This window comes from Cryptomeria japonica, chromosome 5 (genome assembly GCF_030272615.1).
Source record: "Cryptomeria japonica chromosome 5, Sugi_1.0, whole genome shotgun sequence".
Taxonomy (NCBI): Eukaryota; Viridiplantae; Streptophyta; class Pinopsida; order Cupressales; family Cupressaceae; genus Cryptomeria; species Cryptomeria japonica.
The window spans coordinates 641,326,875-641,345,700 of NC_081409.1; the positions used below are offsets into that span (position 1 = coordinate 641,326,875).

Genomic DNA, 18,826 nt, shown 5'->3' on the forward strand with positions numbered 1-18,826 from the left:
AACCATCTCCACCTCGATAGAAGAAAGTGCCACCTCAATGGGCTGAACCAAGGAAGACTATAGATGCTAAGACGGAAACAGGAGAGCAAGAGAGTTGGGTTGTAGAAAGGCTCCCAAAACCTTAGAGAAAAGACAAGCCAAAAACCCTTCAAACACCCAGAAAGGAAACTCCACCAAAGTCCCCACCTCCATAGAGGAAGAATGGAAGAGAAACAGATACAAGGTGTGATAGGACAAAAGGCAAACAACTGCTAGAAAAAGAGAAAACAAGAGACCCAAAAAGCCTCTAACAGTGAAGCCCACAAAACCTCTCTCAACCTCAAAAAGAAAGCCATCGACCTCTAAAGGACTAACATAGAGGGAGAAGAGGCAAAAGGGAAACAACAGGCTGACCCTCTCGAACAAAACCAGACACTACTACACAAGAGGGGTATTTAAGACATTAATTTAAGACAAAATATTACTTTTGTCTTAAATATAATTTTTTTTGTTTAACTACTTTTTTTATTATTTAATTGTCTAAAATTAAGACAATAGGGAAAACACGTTTCTAAAACTATATTGTTTCCCTCCAGTCTTTTATTTTCTTCTATCACTAAGCTCAACATGTCAATGCTTCTTCGATGGCAGCGGCTTCATGCGAGGCGTTCACAGTGTTCATTATCAATGGCGGGATCACGAGAAGGAATGGAGGGGTTTTATTTAACCTACAAAATCCTGCCATATTTTCCCATCTAGCTAGCAGAGGTAGGAGCTACGGGGAAGCAGGAGCACCGAGAGCAGAGGCAACAAACCAAGCGTTTATTCAGAACCTCAAGATTCTGAAGCATCCGTGATTCAGAACCTCCAACTGATGTCATTTCGTGTACTGGTTTTCTAGCTCCATATCGAGGAGTTTAGAGATCTTCAACAGTTTTCGATGCCATAGCCGGCCCAAGGGTCGAATCAGGTAAGTTCTTGCTTGAAATTTACTAAAACATTTGCAACATATCCATTTTGTGCAGTCCTTGCAATCATTTCATTTTTTACCTTGACATCTCTTCAAGGTATTCTATAAACGATTCAAGTGCGTTGCTTATGATTCCACATTTGCATGTGCATCAGCTAGAATATTTCCAACTTTAATATCTGCCAAAACCACATTTTCTGCAACTCTTGCTATCATAAGCTTCAACCATGAAGCATGGATTCATCCTCCGCTACCATTGCCCTGTCCGAGCCCAAATTCTATGGGTTTGTATTTTATATATTTATGCACATGTATTGAAACTTAAGCATCTGTTAAACCCTCTTCCTTATTTTAAATTTAAGTGAAGAGGAGTCAATTTAAAGTGGAATTCATTTGACCATAGAAATTTTGTTTTTTCCAAATTTTTTATTAAAAAATATTTATTGAAAACCCAAAAATCCATGAAGAAAACTGAATCAGCGCTAATTCTAATAGTTCCATACACATATTACTCTTATGGATTTCCAACAGGGTTGAAGGTTATACACATTCACAAGGTAACAATGTAAAAGAAAATTTGTACTAAACCATGCAGCGCAATGCCCTGCTCACCACTATATATATTCAGAGCTCTTATGTAAACGTTTATTATCAATGGCGGGAAGGAATAGCATGGCTTTTATTTTACCTCCAAAATCTGCCCATATTTTCCCATCGGCTTCATTAACAAGACACAATTCGTGTAGGGGTTTTCTAGTGGATGGCAAGGGCATAACTGCAATCTCCATTTCTACCCTTTGTACCAAGCATATTCTCCAGATCTGGTTTTCCATGGGTTTAGGGATCTTGAACAGGTTTTTAATTCCATACATCAGCATCGGTGCCATAGCCCCAGGGTCAAATCGGGGTAAGTATGTTTCAAATCCATGTTTTCAAACATGAAGGAAACTCGTGATTTTCTTAATAGATGCTTATAGGACCCAATTCTTGTAGGGGTTTTCCAATCTACAATCTCCATTTTTGCCCTTTGTGCCAAGCACATTATCCTGATCTGATTTTCTAGAGGTTTAGGGATCTTGAACAGGTTCAGTAGCGGTGCCAGAGCCCTAGGGTCAAATCCAGATAAGTACATTTGAACTATACCAAATAAGCTACGGGCTAATGCTACCACTTTTATCACTGACCCACCCAACGTCCCCCCCAACCCACCCTGCATGGAAGCACCATAGGCATACAAAATCGCCATCTCTATTCTCTTGGTTGGAGCACAATCTCTTTTTTGTGTAAAGGCTTTTAGCGGGGGAAACTTGTTATCGCAGTTGTAGCTCCACAAGCCTTTCTCGTAGCAGAGATAGGTAATCAGGCCCCCCTCTTCCCAATGAGTAATTGAAATCCACCTTTCTCGTAGAGGTACTTAATTCGCATAGACTCCAGCTTGTAATGCGCATACCCATGACTAAGGTAGGCATAGCAACGCATGATAAGCATACCCAACCAGGTAGGCATACTATGTATTCGTAGGCCAACAGTGTTGTTTTCCCTCTATGCAACATCCATAAAATTCAATGAGATTGGGATGTTGCACTATATCATAAATTGACTTCACTATGTGAGAATAGATGTGGTGACCTATGTCATTTTGTTTTGGTGCTTTAAAAATGAGAGAATTGCATGCCAAATAATCGGGATTCCATGAGCCAGACAAAAAGCTTTAGAAAAAATCATGCAAGATGCGGAGTTGTAAAGGTAAACATGGTCAATCTTTGCTGTGGTTCTATAATTACATGTTACAAGTTTAACACTTTCCTTATCCTAAATTCATCTCCATCTAGAAAGAATTAAGTATTTTTATGTGCCTTCTGAAACTAAAAACAACATAGCCACGAAAAGATGAGCTTCGCATATGATTGAGACTTTGTTCAACTATAACCAATATAGCTACCCATCACCAATAGATTTAAGGTTCAGTAGTTAGTCTAAAACAACGAAACATGGAGAAAGATGACAAAGGTTTGTGAACAATTTAGCAGTTCTTGTTGCTATAACACAATTTGAACTCAAATGACTTCAATTTTCAGCGTTTGCCACTGGTACTATTTTGTTGAATTTATCTAGATGGAATACTCCAGAGATAGAATTTGTAATGAAATAAATAAATAAATAGGTAGTGGCAATGTGTATAGTATGTGTCACTAACCTGCACCATATTTTATTGTAAATGTGGAAGAAACCCACACATTTTAGCTGTCTGATATGAGGACCTAACTATAGGATCTGATTTTAAAATTACAACACCAAGTTTTTCTAGTGGAAACTATAAGAAAATTCATTACTCTAGCCTATGTGTATCTTGCTAATAAACACCATAGAAATACTACATGAAATGAAGGACCTGCATCATTGTTTCCTTTTTTACATATAGAAACAAAAGTACTTGGGTCAATGATGTCGTAGAGACACTGTAATATAGCCTCTCTTGTGTATCACATGCAAGTAAATATATCTGAAATACTCCAAGAGAACTTGAGTCCATATATCTGAGTGCCACATGCAAGTAAATACATGTGATTATGTTTTTGTAATTTGAATAACTGTTCCAAATTTTCTCTATAATTTTGTTTGAAAAATAAACCATCACACCCTTCTACCTAAGGTCTCAAACTTGATTTAGTAACAATCATGCACGCTCACACAATCTTGTACTGTATTCTGGATTACAAAATTAAAGAGTTACCCTTATCTTTATGTGGAACTATGTCAATTTGAACAATTTTTTCAGCATTGTCCTAGACCTGTGTTGTCCCTGAGATAGCTTTACTGAAATCTAAAACACTTGAATAGAATTAGATGCTGTATGTTTAAGTGTAAATATATGAAATTATGATTCACAAATTCAATTCTTGTTTCAAATTTTCCTGCTAATATTGTTTGGCATAGTCAAATCTAAAACACCCCAAGAGAATTAGATGTCATATGTTTAAATATAAATATATGTAATTATGATTCTCAAATTCAATTTTTGTTTCAATTTTTCCTACTAATATTGTTTGGCATAGTCAAAGCTAAAATACTCCAAGAGAATTAGATCACATATGTTTAAATGTAAAAATCATATATGTAAAAATATTGACTCTAGTAGAAAATGACCTATAATGCCATTTTATATGAACTAAACAATGCAACTGCCACTAATCGACCAAAAAGGCAATTACCTGGTAAGTAGCAACAACAAGTTCCATAGGCTTAGGGTCAAACTTCCTGTTAACATTACAAGTACCCAGAGAATATATCCATGTAAGTTTTCTATGTTTTGTCTTTGTCTGATAGAACTGCCTGAACACCTTTATGCATCTTACCTTTATCAAGTAGCAAAAGTCAATAGGCTAAGCTGCAGAAATAGGTACATCTAATAGTTGTGCTATATAAAAAAAGGGCATACCATTTCAACTGGCAAATTAAGATCAAATGATTTGTAACTCGGCCAAAACCCAGTTGTCAAAATTGTCACAGTCTAGTTTATGTTAGGATGTGCATGAGAGTTTTCATTGACATAATCATCAAAATGCCCTTGGTTCTCCTTTGCTAATGTTAATCACCAAAAAGGCAATTACATGTTTACATTAATCATGAAACTATGGAAAATGTATTAATTTAATCTTAAAACTAGTTTGAACAATGGTTATACTACCAAATATTTTAGCTGAAAGTAAAATCATAATTGCCATCAACTTGCACATAGGTCATTTGAATGTTTTGTTTGCAGCTATATGTAAAACATGCATGCAGATCGAAAGGTAAGGTTTGTACCAATCAACTGAAACAAAATATTATATGAATGATTAATCTTAATTCTCTAAATAATTTGTTTATCGCCATTATCATAAGGGTTCTTACATGAGTGCATCAAGCCAGAGGCTGATTTGTGTTGAAGTTGGATAGAAAGATAGTGAAAAGAGATTAGACACAGATTTTTCTCTGCATAGGTGACATTCTGTTAAACATATCTCATAAATACAAATCTGAATTTCAAGGATACTCAAGATCAAAATCTTTTTGTAGACAAAATATTTTGCCCACCTAATTTCCTGTAGTTTGTCAACATCTTCGGTGCTCTAGGCCACCATGGTTCAGAGGACATCAACCATTATTTAAAAGCTAGTAATATGTATTCCGTATACATGGTAAATGTAGTGCTCAAACAAAAAATTAAAAAAATTAAAAATTATAGTAATGTCAAGAAAAGACTTAGTTCAACCTTATCTCGAGGCATGAGCCCACAATCAGGTCAGGAAGAACAAAGTTGTAATTTATTCCCAGTTCATGTCTATATATGAAGTTGAACACTGAAAAATCAAATGGAATACCAACTTAGACAGGCATCGAATTATGAAATGACTCTCATCTAGCTTGTATGTGATACTAAATTATGAAATGATAATATACAGGCTGTTGGAAGAAGTTCACACAAGATGATTGAAGCTGCAATGCAATCAACTACAAAGGGAAAGGTAATTTGTTATCATGTTTTTATTTTCATTGCCCTCCATCTGATTTAATTATTTTTAGGACCTTCTAGCATTTTTACATTGTAGGTCATAATAAAATAAGAATATCTTGAATCTGTGACTTAGAATAGACCAAGAGCACTATTACAACATAATTGAGTGTTGTCAGCTAGGATGTTTTTTAAATTCACTTTGAAACTAACTTTTACTAGTTTCTGCCTTGTACAGATCCAAACAATTAGGCAAGCTTACTTTCCAAGCATTCTTCAAATTTTAGGGGTGACTGGAAGAGAAGATTCTTTGTTCTCGATGGCTATGGAATATTGTATTATTACCGCAAACAAGACTGGGGCAAGCAAATGGTAAGACAATTAAGGCCGCTACATTTCTGGTATTTGATTCATACAGTTTTTTAGGTGCGGACATTTATATGTTTATCATTCCCAATTTTTGAGGTAAGGAAATTTATATGTTTTTCTTTCTGTAAATTTTGATTAATGGATATGTTTTGTAGGATAATGCTTTCCAGCATTCTCTTAAGATAGGTCATCATGCAACTGATCATGTATCTGTTTTATTTGGTCGGTTTCCTTCTTCTCATCACCACGGACCATCACAAGATGAGAGGTCTATTGCACACCATACTGTTAATCTACTTACATCAACTATTAAGCTGGATGCAGAACAAACTGATCTGTAGTTTTGTTTCACGATAGTTTCTCTGAAAAAAAATATACTTTCCAGGTGTGTGGTTTGATTATGATATATATTGTTAAAACTATCTTTGAATTGAAACCCCACAAACAACAATTAGATACATCTTTCATGTCTTTCATTGTGGGTTTGTATTGTGTTCTGCCATATGTAGGCAGAGAATGCAATGGATTGTATGGACTAGATTGAAAAAATAACAGGAGTAATTGCTTCACTTTTGGAGATCCTCATCCATATATTAGCATCATTCACCCTTAGTTATAACCCATTCTTGTTTGGGAAGTAGTTGTCAAATGATCTAGACTTTCTAGTGTTGTTGAAGCACTAATATGAGTTTGACCATAGAAGTTTTTCCTTTGATGGCACAGATTCTTATCACTTGTGTCTAGTGGACAAGAATGTACCTTAAGCAACCCAAACATTTTTGGACTTTCTGTAGCAGATGATGATCAATATCTACAATGAAAACATCATCACATGTTATATTATGTTTCTTTCCCTTGTGGCACTCACTCTTTTATTTTTTGGACAACGGAATGTTCACTCATAATGGCTGAAGTAGATAACTCTATGTTAAATTTGAACTAGAATAAATAGATAGCAGAAAACTAAACTTAAGAACAACACAAACACAAGAAACTCTGAAAAACCCAGCCCACTCAAAAATGAATTTTATTATATCTCTAAAAAATGAATATAATTATTGATAGTTTCAAGTTACTATCAATCACAACCTACAAATCAATCATGACAAAGAAGTCAAACGATACATCTCATATACGTTCTATAAGACTTCATGAAGTCTGAAAACTTTGAACACAGAAAACATATAGTATTACTGTTCTGACAGAATCCATACACATCACTCTTGACTTACGACGAGACAAAAATGATAAGCCAACAATATGATCTTCAATCTGCAGAAGAAGAAGAAGCTCAATGAAAATAGAAGAGCGATCTATATAATGAATCGGATAGCATGTGAAAAAGACTCGACGATGGTAGAGGAAAAGTCATCGACAGTCACATAGATATCTCACTGACAGCAACCATAGTGTTCAGATATACAATGAAGAATTTCGAAAGGAAAATGAAAGCCATCGAAGTGGTACAAGATAGATAAAGGTAAAGGAAGCCACCAAGACGAAGACAAAATAATAATATAGAAGATTGTTATATGAAATAAATGAGAGATGTCAGAGAGGAAATAAATATGCTCAGGTAATACTCCGAACCAACAGAGCATCTCTTGAACATGAAAAATATATGAATACAAACACAACATCAACCTGGGAACCTAAAGTATAGAAGAAGACCAAAGATAGCATGAATCTTATATCTCTATTGCAGCTATAACTTCAACACTCTATACCAAGGATATTACATTTACAACTTTGTGTCAGGGTAATTATCACTGTCCTTTTCAACATTCTGCCACCCACACTGGATGATTAGTTGGTACATGTGTCAATCAATATTCTTCTTGTCACCAACAATGCTTTATTGGGTCTAGTATCAGTGTTGTCAAGGATTTGAAAAGTTACTAGTCATAGCTAGCTCTGGTTACTTGTATGGTTCCTAGAGATGTGATGATTGGCATTCAAAACTTTTGCTACTTGTTTATCTGAGAATGATGACTTTGGTATTTGTTATGGAGACTATTAAGGACTCCTGTCCTTATTATCCATTATTAATCCAAATTTGTGTTGCTTGCATGTCTCACTAACTTGTTCTAGCTCACTGTCATAGGTATTTGACCCTTGTTATCTTTGACTAGCTAGGACTGCTCCTTGATCTTTCTTTTGTTGCAGATCTTATGTTGGCTATATTTATCGTCGGTGTCTGATATTACCTTCATCTCATGAGGCAATGATAAGACCTTAGTGCTATAATATACCAACTATGGCCAACTGTCTATACTGTCCTCTAGCTAAGACTGCAATGCCTTTATGACTCTTCAAGGGTTTTCTTCTGTATTTTCTTGTGGCTGATCTAGACGGTAATTGATTTGATAGCTCTATCACTAATCTTTGGATCAACATACCTAGCGACTGTCTTCCCACACTACTATGACCTTTATGATGAAATATTAACCTGCCAATGTATTGTTTTCATTGCCGAGATTTCTTTGTTACACTTCAGTTGTTTCTTTATGTACCACAGTGATTTTTCACTTTATGGCCTGATTTATGAGGAATGTCTTTCTCAGATCTGTGTTATGTAAGCTATCTTGAATGGTATTCACTTTCATTCTTATTGACTATAACTACATTGTAATCACTTCTCTTGAGGACTATTTTCTCACTGTATTTGATGCTCTGTGATGACTTTGAAGACTATCATTTCCATCTTTTTGTTGCTTACCTTTTTTTTTATGCCTTTGTTCCTTGGTTCTGATCTCCTTAAAGTGTTGCAACCAAAATCTATTCTCCATCATCACACTATCTTTATCATTGTCATTTGAAACCTGCCTATGCCCAAACAAGGCTTTGTTCTGTTTAGGTCTTGCTTCAACAGTCTTTGTGTTCTTGGGATCAATCCCTTGCATGTGCTATCCCCATTGAATGTTTTAATCCTTGCTCATTAATAGCTATGGCATCCTTGCTATGCTTTGTAATAATCATTATCATCTCTTTCTTTGCATTGGAGTTTGAAATCACATCATATATTGAGTTGGTTTATAACATGCCAAGACCGTCTTTTCTTCATTCTCTTTGGTCCATTTGGTTTGTGATTTGACAATGATATCACAGTATTTTTTATTGAGAATGCATTTTGATGAGACTGTGGCTCTCTAGACTGGTATACCTGTCTTTCTTAAGTATGAGACTCCATCTGTTTACTGTATTTGAACTGCTAATGACATGGTTTTGAAAGAAACCTCATTGTATCTTTTAGGATGGTGACTATCCTTTGTGGTCTTATGAATATGGCTTTCAATCTTTCCTCATCTTATACTCACTATTCACTATCATTGTTGTGGATGACTTATCAAATTTGGGTTTTGTGCTGCTATAGGAGTATGGTCTGATCCTTTTGATTGATCTCTCTGCCCTTGATGCCATAATGCTTTTTGATAACCGGTGCATGCAAGGAGAGGCTAGTCTATTCCAATCCCTTTAAGTCGTTAGACATATGGTGCTAATGATTACTTTCGTGATCTTCACATGCTTAATTCTTTGATAATGACTGTGTATGCCTTCCAAAACTTTGTCATTTAGATTGTATTTCTTGTGCTACGGTCTGCAACATGACTATAAGCTATGGTATCATGGCATTGATATTGATGATGGCCTTCACTTGTATAGTTCTATGCCCTAGTGTACATTACATTTACCTCTATGACTGTATTTAGGCTTTAAGACTTGTTAAAAACTTCCTTAGAAAGTTTGTACTCCTTTATCAACATTGTGTTGTGACGTTTTCACACATCGCCCCATTGCAAATGGGGACCCATGTTTTTTTTGCTCGTTTTGTTCGTTTTCGCTTTGCTTTTTCTAGGGTTTTGTTAGTTTGTTAGTTGTCTGGATTTAGGGTCAAGCCTTAGGGTTCTAATTACCGTCTTTTCGGACCAAAATCCAGTCGTTTTTGAGGGCTTTTGAGTTTCCTTTTCTAGAATGCAAATTTTGAATGAAATGAATTCGCCAGAATGGTCTAATTTTCAATTGGAATGTTGATGCAGAGCTTAAATTTGTCTAAGTGTTGAAGATGAAATGTGAATTTTTGTCCAATTGAATATTTTTGACCAAATTTTGACTTTTTTGAATTTTGATCCTGGGCATTGGAATTGATTTGTTTTCGCCTCGTGAAGTGTTAAAATGTGAAAAATCTTGTTATTTTGGCCTGTAGGAGCAAAATCGCTCCTGTCCCTCAGTGAAGGACGGGAGCTCAATCTCAAATATCTCATCATTCTTGCAGAGTCCAGACAAATTTTACGTTTGAAATAATGGAGAACGACGAGATCTTTCCATTGAATATAAATTGAAGATTTTCATGAGCACAGAAATGCCTCCAGGAGGAAAATCGCTCCTGTCCCTCAGTGAAGGACCGGAGCTACAAATTCAATTTCGCCTTGTCCTTGCAAGATTTTGATGACTTAATGATTTGAGGACGTCCAAAGGAAGATGCTTTGCCAAATGAATATAATTTGAGATGCAAAAACGAAGGAGAATGACCTATATTGACCATATCGCTCCTGTCCCTCTCCAAGGGACCAGGGCGAGGTACCTTGTAGCTCTCGTCCCTCTCCCAGGGACCAGAGCGATTTCCTTCATTATGTAAAATCCAGACAAAGGTCAAGGCAAGTTTACGTTCAAAAACAAGGAAAAACATGAGATAAATGCGTTGAATATAAATTGAAGATTTTTGGGACGTCCATAACAGTGCTAATTGCCTAAATCGCTCCTGTCCCTCAGTGAAGGACCGGAGCTACAAATCCAATTTTGCTTTGTCCTTGCAAGATTTTAACGTCTTGACGATGTGAAAAGGTCCAAAGAGGTACATTTTATCAAATGAATATAACTTGAAGTGCTGTCGGGGAGATCAACAGGGTAGCAAGTCCGGCTTGAGTGAGGTCCTGATCCTGAAATTTGGCTAAGTCTGGAATGTCCTGATCCTGAAATTTGGCTAAGTCTGGAATGTCCTGATCCTGAAATTTGACTAAGTCTGGAAACTGAAAAACCTCCAAAAACTAGATTTTGCAATATAACTCCTGGAGGTCTGAAACCACTCTCAAACATCCTGAAAGTATATATGGAATATAACTTAAAGTATAAGAAAGAAGAAACATAGAAGGAAATGTCACTTATACTTAAATGTTATATTCCATTAAAATTGTCCTGATCGAGAGTGCGAAAAGTCAAATTTCGCTCCTGTCCTTCTCCAAGGGTCCAGAGCGAAATGCGCTCGTGTCCCTCTCCAAGGGACCAAGGCGAATCGCTCGTGTCCCTCACCAAGGGACCAGAGCGAAAATGCTTAGTTGAGCCATTCCTGACCTTGTTTGGACGAATCGAGACATCAAAGGCATGGTGAAGGACGAAATGAGCATGATAGAACATCCATACTTGATCAAAAAACAATGAAATGATGAAGTTTTGCCTAGAGGGTCAAATTCGCTCCTGTCCCTCACTGAAGGACCAGAGCGAAGTTCTTCATAAGGTACGATCTGGGCAAAGATCAAGCAAATTTTATGTTCGAAGGCAAGAAAGGAGGTCAATCGAACCCGTTGAAGACAAATTGAAGATTATCAAACGTCAACAAAGGACCAAAATGCTTAAGTTCGCTCCTGTCCCTCAGGGAGGGGCCAGAGCGATTTTTGTTATAGATGATTTTCTCGCCAAATTTCAACCGATCTCAAGGCATGAATGAATGAAAGGAGGCATTGCAAATCCGTTGAATATAATTTGCGAAGGTGATGAAGTGAAATGAGGCCCACAAGAGCAAAATCGCTCCTGTCCCTCTCCAAGGGACCAGAGCGATGAGGTACGTCCCCTTTGTTTTCATAGTTTTGGCGCCAAATAAACAATTCAAATTTCCTTAAATGCTAAGTTCGATAATTTTTGAAAATTCAATTAAGTAGCATTTAAAATTTGCGCTTGATATTCATTAATTAATTGTTTTGCCTTGTAAAAAATCGAAATTGTTAAATTAAAAAAAACGTTGGCAAATAATTAATTAAGTTTTTTTAATAAAAATTGAGTGGAGCGCTTGATATTTATTTGTTTATTTTACCAAAAGTCGGCCTTTTACTTTATTTTAAATTCGCTTTTAATTACAAAGTCGGCCCTAAGGTCAATATGAAGGTGAGCGCCTATAAAGGAAGGTGTTTATTTCATTTTCACATCATCATTTATCATCTCTCATATGCAACTTGGAGAAGGCAAAAGAGGAGCGAATTTCATACAAAGGAAGGGCGAAATTATCATTCAAGAAGAGGAGCGAATTCAATCAAAGGTGGTGCGAAACTACTATCCAAAGGAGAGGCGAACTTGAAGTTTCCATTTGAGCGAAGTTGCCTAGGACGTCAAAGACATATCAAAGATGGCGAAATTGCTAACTTGAAGAGGAAATCACGTCCAAGACTTGAAGGGTGGCGAAGTTGATAAGAGGAACGTTCTTTTGAAGATCACATCAAGACTATCGAATTTCAAATTTTGCCTAGGCGAATTCCTTTATTTTGCATTTTAGAGTTAAGCTCTCAAAGAGGTATGACGATATGGATTTATTGTTTTGATTTTGAACGTTGATCGTCATTTCCTTAATTTTGAATTTTGAAATTTTGTTTTGCCTTAGCTCAGTCTTTTTTAGGAAATGATTAATAAAGGACTTATCATTAAGTTTCCTAAAATTTGCTCTCTAATTTACGCTATGTATTGCAAAATCATGTTACTAATTTTGAAATGTTGTGTAGGCGTCAAATGGAGGTCTCTTCAAGGAAAATCAAGCCGGATCAAGGACGGTCTTCGCCAGGGCGGTCTTCGCCAGGACGATCAAGCCAAGACAAGGGCGACCTCTTCCAATCCAGCGTTCCAAGGCGAGGTACATCATCTTCCTGCACATCAAGGACGCAAGGAGTTAGAACAAGGGCTCGTTGAAGAAGCAAAATAGATCCAGAAGAATTAATTAAAGCAAGTTTCTCAACAATATCAAGATGAATATCCACCAAGTTCCAAGTGTCAAATGAGGGGGCGTCCTAGTCATCATTTCTCCAATCAGTGAAGTCCATCTCAGCATGTCCAGATTCAATGTACTTAACTCATGGAAGGTGGCACAAACTCCGATGTACCTACCCCGGCTATTCATTGGTCGATTTTTCTAAAAGGGACATGTGTCCAAGCAATACAATTTTATCATTGGTCAAGCATTAAATGTTATGTAATGGTTGTAACAAACCCTAATTAGGGTTTTCATTGTAAAATCTTGGCCATTGATCTTGAATTGATCTAAGCCATCAAATTGTATTGTGGGCACTATATAAGCCCAGGCATTTCATTTTGTAAAGGGGGATAATTTTAGAGAATTAGAGAGAGTTGTAAATAGTTGAAAGTAGTTAGAGAGTAGAATAGGAGGACAAGGCAAGAAATTGTTGCCATTGATTGTAAACAAACTCCATTTTCATTGAAGTAATGGTGAAATATGACGTTTTTCTTGCAATTTGCATGGTTTCTTGTTGAGTCTTCAATCTTAGATGGTAGATGATTAAATGAATGGAGGGAATGTGATTGATTGATGGTGGAATTCGTACATCCATACTACTAGCAATTTGTTGATTGCAGACTTGCCTTGCGTAGTCAACTGGAATCATTCAGCCTAAGCTCAATTTCAATTTGTTGCCTCTTCATTGATATGCATCAACTTGGATGGTATCTATGCCTGCGGTGATGATTTGAACATCATAAAGCTCCCTTAGAAGATCGCACTAGTCTTGTGTAGATGTTCCATTGATGTCAAAACAAGATCTAGTTAGAGTTTCACCAAAAATCAAGTCATTGCTCCTACATTCTTAGTATTAGGATTAGATCCTCTCTTCGCCCTTATCCTTTTTCCATTTTTTAATCTAAGTTAGTCAGAGCCTGTGTCCAGCAAAGCAGATCGGAAGTTCAATGTAAGTCCCCTTGTGATTCCAGCAAATCACATCATACCACTGGAGCTTGTCCACACGTGGAGACCCCACTAAAAGAACCTTGGAGTCTACCTAACTGATCCTTTACGCGAATCTTCAGCAGTTAGAGACTATTTTCTCAAGAGAGGATAAGATGCCTTTAGGTATTTTATTCTGTGTATGATGGTGTACAAAATACACGTCAACACATTGCTACACTGATAATGAAATATCCTTAAAACAAAAATTAGGACTGTCTCATGACCATCATGTTCACCTTTACCTTCTCTCATGAGCCTGATATGTCTTTGACCTTTACTTCTCTCATGAGCCTGATTTGTCTTTGAACATATCAGTGCTCTGTGCTTTCTACAGGTCTCAAGACATTAATGCTTTCAGGCACTTTCTCAAAGAGGCCTAAGGCTTAATCTAAGCCTATTTTTGTCCTGAAAACCAAAAATAGGTAACAGTTATATGTATTAATTTGTGCTCAAAATGTAAAAATAACTGAAATTAGATGCTTATCTAGCATACATCTTGACATTCAAAAGTATTGTTCTTCATGGTTTCTCAAATCTATGTGTCACAGGGCCTGTGATGATTAAATAGACCATTGCTTTGTAGAATTTGGGACATATAAAGAACTTCTTCGCTCCCAGGTACTTAATGTAGCTTTTACTATACAAGAATTAGTACTAGTGTACTTGTATTGAACATGTGGAAATAAGAAGAAAGGCTGTAATATTTTTATTTTTACTTGGACAAATAATATTCTTCCCGTTGTAAACATTTTGTTTACTTTTAATAAAATCACTCAACATATTTTCTAGATGTAGGAATGACTTATATATGTTGTTTTTAGGTAGAGAAAATTTTGAATGAACGATTGATACACTTTGTGAATATTGATTTACATGATGTGAAGGTACTGTTGATTTAACTGAATAATTTCTATATAGATCAGTGTCCATTGTAACTTAACATATGGCTTGAGAATTTTCACTAAATCTTTTTCCAATTTATATAATAAAATATATTCGTGGACAAGATCCATGATATGTTCTATAGTGCTTTAGAGCTGATACATACTGATAGTGAACATGTGGTGTGGTTGAACAATTATGTGAAGCTAGAAATTAGTTAATAGAGGACTTGAATTTAGTGAACCGAAAGTTTTGTAGCTTGTTTTAAAAAACTTAAAAGATTGCAAGGAAGAGTTATAGAAAACCACTCACATGAAAATGAATTGACCTAAAGCACCATTTCTTAACCAAGAAAATTTGCTTTCACGGTTATATTTTAATTTGGGTTCATGTACATATCATTTACTATTCCTCAAGCCTTAGCTATGAACTATTTGTTTTTGTATGATTACTAGTGACCTTCTGAATGCAGATTGAATACAGAAACAGACAACAAATTAAATCTTTTACTTGTCTTTTTGTATTCCCTCTTTCCCATGTACACAGAAAAAAAATCATTACATACACACCATGGCAACTAAAATACAACATTGATGACATTTAATATTATATTAAACTTGACTTATAATTCTCTAAATCAATATAAATATTCAAGCACTTTCCCTTGATAATTTTATTCTTCATCATACATAGTATGCCTCTAAACCTCTTAACCTTTTTTTGTTCAAGGCATTGATGGAAATATCTGTAATCTGGGATTTGATCTGTAACAAATGAACTTTAAAATTATAATCTTGATAAGCTTTCTATTGTTTTGAAATGTGATTTAGTGTTCTCTCCACTTGTATGAAATATTGGATATTTGTTAACATGAATTGTTCTTTGATTATCATAATACAATATTGTTTCTAAATCCTAATTCTTAAGCTCTTCTATTTCAGCTTTAATCCTAATTTTTCAGGCTCTCCTCTCAGAGTCCCAACCATATTGGTTAAACATGCTGCTCCAAAAGTTCAATACTTCTCTAGTCAATGACAATTATATGAACTATTTGTTTTTATGTTCCAGATATATTGGAAAGTATCAACGAGTATATCGATGATGCTGAAATGATGGATAAAATGACTACCAAGAGCCGATGTGAATTGAAACACTGACCTGTATGATTTTGATTTGTTTGCAATTATTTTTCAGGCTTTCTTTATTGAATAATATGTTATAAATTACTTCCAAGATTGGAAAGGGTTGGTCTTAGAATCTATTCTAAGCGTTTGATTAAATTTAGTTAGAAAGAGGGTAGTTTGAATTTGTGGATTGATGACTTACACTTGTTTTGCATTGAACAGGTTCACACTGAGGATTAGAATCAGACCATGTAGGTGCCAACTCACAAACATAAATGTATCGTTCAAAATTTCGGTACATTCTCTTTGTGTTGCTAGAGATAGATAGATATTGTAAGGTTTTATTTAAGAAACACACTTGTTTTATTTTCAAGGCAACAAAAAGTTGTTCAATACAAAAACACAAAATGACTGGCAATGGTCACATTCTCAACCATTATTTAGACTTAAAACTCACTGCTAAACCAAAGGGTGTTTTGAGACCTAAGATTCTGAAGGATAAAATTAAAACCAAAGGGTGTTTTGAGACCCAAGATTTTGAAGGATAAAATTATTTTTAAAGGGTGGTAGCTCAATGGAAGAGTACCTGCTTTACAAGCAGGAGGATGGTGGTTCAATTCCATCATGCCCTATCATATGTGTAAATGTGCACCAATAATGTTTTTAATTAAAGTAAACAGGGATTTGAAAAGGCCAGACCCTTGTATAGAAATGAGGTTGAAACCGAGAGCTGTTTATCCAGAAACAGCATGGACAACAATGTGACAGTCCTTTATTTTAAAGGTTGGTGTGCTCTGGTTGGCTTGTAGTATGCTTATTTACTGTAGGGACTGTAGCCATGGTAAGTTGCCTTGTTTTTCACTTTTCAGAATTGAGAATGGTTGATCTTATTTCGTAGTATTTCTTTCTTCAGAAATTTGCTGTTAAAAATTAATGAGAATTTAGCAATCTAGCAGCTAGTTGGCTTGGATTTATCATTTTATGTCATCTAATGATTGGAATGTCCTTAAAATCCAAGCAAACAATACTGATTTTGACCTCTGCCTGTCAGTCAACAATTACCTTGATCACAAGTCTAGTATATTTCGCTTCCATATTACCATGCCTGTGTTTATGCCTTAAGATTACTAATTCTTTGAGGTTGAACTCTCAACAGGCCTTACATTTGCATACACTGAAAGTGCCAGTTTTCCATTGCTTCATATTCTCACGGGACACTTTACTATCAATGGCTTTAATTTTTCCAGCTAAGAAGATGTGATCTGTTTCAAAATCCCTGGCATGCTGTTTTCATCAAAGACTATAAGCATTTTGACAATTATTGAAGCAATTTTAATTTGATTTTTGTGTTGACAGGGCATAGGCCTTAAGAATATAAGCAAGGGAGAATAAATCTATGATTCTTTGATAGCGATAGACTGTGCTAGTCCTGAGACCATAGATAGCATATACCAATCCCTTATAAGAGAAAGTAGCTAGATGTGAGAGGGAATATGTATGCATATCTTGAGATTGGTCAATTGAGCAAGAAGAATATTATTTTGAAGAGGTTGAATTTCTATGATATGCACAATCCCAACATCCATTCTTTGGTACACTATTAAACTCTAGAGGTTAACAACAGAGAGAAACCAGTTATAATTTCTCGTCATTAGAAATATTATGCCCTATATGATATAATAACTTTAATAGATGATTGAGGTCCAAATTTTTGCTTTGTTAGTCTATGGAGAAATGCCATTCTAATGTTGTATTTTTCATCATCTTGTAGACCAAATGTGTGGTGGCTGGAAGAGGTATTAGGGATATAGATACATATAAATAACGGATACCTCAAGTTGAGACAATTTTTTATTGTTTAAGTGTTATTTATATGTATCTATATCCCTGATACCTCTTCCAGCCACCACACATTTCAGGGCACCGCTACATTCCACTTTATATAGTTTTCCACTTTTCAGAGCACCGCTACATTTGGGTTTACAACGAAACCTTAAAATCTATCACTGATCCTCTAGCGGGTGGGTGGGAGGCTAATGTTGGTGGGGATTCTAGTTAGATAGTGAAGAAAATTGAATCTGAGCACTATGCAAAACTAGGAGTAGATCCCAGCAAGCTGGAAGGAGGCCTTGATGTCTCGAGAGATACAGTGAGCGAAGCTACAGTAAGGTTGGTTAGTCTTTGTTATGTACTATATCTTTGTAGTCTGGAAAAGAATGCTCAACTTGTAGTAACGACTATCTAAAGATTGTATTTTCTCTTTTTAAGTAATAAGAATATTAATACTTTTGTTTGAAAGATATTTTTAAATATATTGTTAAGATTTTGTCATGTTTGTTGAATGTGATTCTATTATTCTGTGATATTCATATTTTCTCTTAGTTCTTTTTGAATGTGTATGCAATGGTATTTTTAATCACTAGTTATGCCTTTGTTATGATTCATGATGGGCTTTGTACTTTAACAGTTCTTGCATTCTATTGATGATCTCTAGCTCTCTATTTCTATCTTCTTGGCTTAGGATAATCCTTCATGCTATGTTTATCACCATTAGGACTATCACACAACTTAAGGTTGCTATGAGATATAAATGGATGTTTTAAGCTCATGGCTGCTCTGTCTTGTCACTTGTCATTATTCACTGGTTTTTCCTTTTTTAAGCCCTTTTGACTGTCATAAACTTCTGACAATTCTAATGTTTATATTTTTTAATACATTTTTATTGAAAACTACACAAAAAAATTTAAAATAAATTGTTTATTTTTTTAATATTGTCTCTAGAGAGACAATAGTTGAGATCTAAAGACATATCGTCTCTCGAGAGACAGTATGATTTTAATCCCAACTATTGTCTCTAGAGAGACAATATGTCTTTAAATCCCAAATTGTCTCTACAAAGACACAAAAAATTATGTTTTCTATCGTCTTTATAGAGACAATTTTAAAGACGATAATTTAAGACACTAGGTTAAAGACATTTTTTAAGACAATACCAAACTTTTTTTTTGTCT

At 35.4% G+C, this 18,826-nt stretch overlaps 1 long non-coding RNA gene across 1 annotated transcript; it reads left to right on the forward strand.

The window, feature by feature from the left end:
* The first annotated feature begins 605 nt into the window (after positions 1–605).
* LOC131876367 (uncharacterized) lies at positions 606–17,456 on the forward strand. The gene is made up of 5 exons (XR_009372676.1): positions 606–949; positions 5,395–5,457; positions 5,683–5,816; positions 15,760–15,851; positions 16,038–17,456. It is a non-coding gene; the product is annotated as an uncharacterized LOC131876367 (long non-coding RNA).
* The last annotated feature ends 1,370 nt before the right edge of the window (positions 17,457–18,826 follow it).